Below are 2,112 nucleotides of genomic sequence, written 5' to 3'. Positions count from 1 at the left end.
GCCTTTGTGCCCTTGGCTCTGGCAGCTGCCTCTGCCCCTCAGGCCACCACAAGACACTTTCCTTTGTCTGCCTGCACTCCTGGCCTGCAAGGATCTGCTCTCAGGAGTCCCTGGGGAGGCTTTGTCAGTGCCTGCCCTCAGTGGGGCCCAGCAATGCTTCAAGGGACTGGCAGTTTGGCTCCTGACTTCCTGAGCAGCTTCTTCAATCTTCTTTTAGTAGTTGAGGACAATGGACTTGTCTCTAAACACGCTATGGGGCTCATTAAAATACAGAAAAACAAATATTTTTCCTTCCTCTAATTATCTTCATGTCTTCAATACGTAACTAATTGAAGTTGTTTTGTAGTTTAGCTAAGTAGGAAGATTTTAAAGTGGATGTCAAAAAAAAAACATTTTTTCTATGAAAGGGAATGATTTACACAGAGCTTTGGGATGCAAGAGGGTCAGGAGGCAAAGGATTTGGACACAAAGATAAGGGGGCAAAGAGATTAGTAGGACCTAATCTTTGACCGGTTTAACAGTTATCAAGGGATTCAATAGCATTTGCTGAAATTTAACATTGACTGAATTATAGATTCACAATAACAACATTCACACCACAGTCAATTCACACCAACACCCAGGCAGAGATGTGTGGACACATCAATGTCTGGGGGTGTAAAGGTCCCTCTCCAAAATTCTCCTGGTTGTCAGTGAAACATTCCCAGACATCTCTTTGTGTTTCCCAACAGACAAGGTTCCCTGAGGCCCTGCAGGCTCACAATGGCCCCTTCATTCCATGAGTTTCCTTGGCTGCAGCATCAGAGAGATGACTGAGGGTTATCAAGCATTGGAACAGAATGTCCAGGGAAGTGGTTGAGTCACCAGAGAATCACAGAATTGTTAAGGGTGGAAAAGATCTCTGAGATCATGGAGTCCAACCACTAACCCAACACTGGCATCTTCACAACTGAACCCTGTCCCCAAGTGCCACAGCTCAATGTTTTCTGAACACTTCCAGGGATGGTGACTGTAAGACCCCAGGTTTGAGTTTTGAGCTCATCAAAGGGGTTTTCCTTTAAAAAAAATAAAATACATCAAAAATACCCATCCTCCAGATATTTGAAAAATGGCTTCAGTTCTTTAAGTACCTTGAGGGAGCACAGTGGAAAAGATGCAACACACTTTTGACCTCTCAGAAGGTCAAATATCACACTTTTACTGGTAAAATTTTAGAAAAGAAGGGAGCTTGGCAAAAGGTGAAAGGGCAACATTCCACCAGAATAGAGCATTCCCCAAAGCATTGACTGAGCACAGGCCAACCCAGACAAGTCAGCAAAAACCCAACGCATCTGGTTTTAAGTTTCCTAAAATATTATGAGAGATTGAGAGAATAAGAAGAAGCAAGGAAAGAGAGAGAAGTGCAGCTCCCACCCGCAGTCTGGTGCCAGTGCAGCTTCCCCGTGCCCAGATGGAGGGTCTGACCATGCGGGGTTTGATTTGCTCTGCCCCCTGTGCCCACCCCCTAGAGGGGACTTGTGGCCCACTGGCCACTCTGGGGCTCCAGGAGGGTGAGGGGCAGAGCTGCTGGTGTGCTGGAGTCAGTGTGGGGCTGGGTTAGGGGCTTCAGGCTGTGGGATGGGGCAGTGCTCCCGGGCTGCTTTGGACTGACAGCAGCTCCAGGGTTGCCCAAGGAGGCTCCAAGGGCTGGGCAATGGAACAGGGCACCACTTCACCTTTGGCAAATTCCACCTGTCCCTTCCCCACCCACCCACATACTGGAGTTGTTCTGATTCAAGAATTATCACAATAATCCAGTGTCTCACATCTTTATTCCATGAGGTTCCATGGTGTCACAGTGGTCCCTTATGCTCCATAGGCCCTGCACTGTCACCATGGTCCCTTGATTCCAGAAGATTCCCATATGTCACATTGGTCCTGAGCATTCCATGAGGTTCTGTGGTGTCCCAATTGCACAGTGATTCCATCAGGTCCAGAGTGTCCCAGCACTCCTTTGAATCCAGGAGGCCCTGCAGTGTCACAATGGCCCTTGGTGCTGTGAGGTTGCCCAGGGTCACAATGGCCCCTTTGTCTCCACATGGCCCTGCAGGGTCACAATGTCACAATGTCACA

Source organism: Empidonax traillii, unplaced genomic scaffold (assembly GCF_003031625.1).
Source record: "Empidonax traillii isolate 1590-97213 ecotype Southwest subspecies unplaced genomic scaffold, ASM303162v1 scaffold2738:size30659, whole genome shotgun sequence".
Classification (NCBI taxonomy): domain Eukaryota; kingdom Metazoa; phylum Chordata; class Aves; order Passeriformes; family Tyrannidae; genus Empidonax; species Empidonax traillii.
This window is presented reverse-complemented; position numbering follows the sequence as displayed.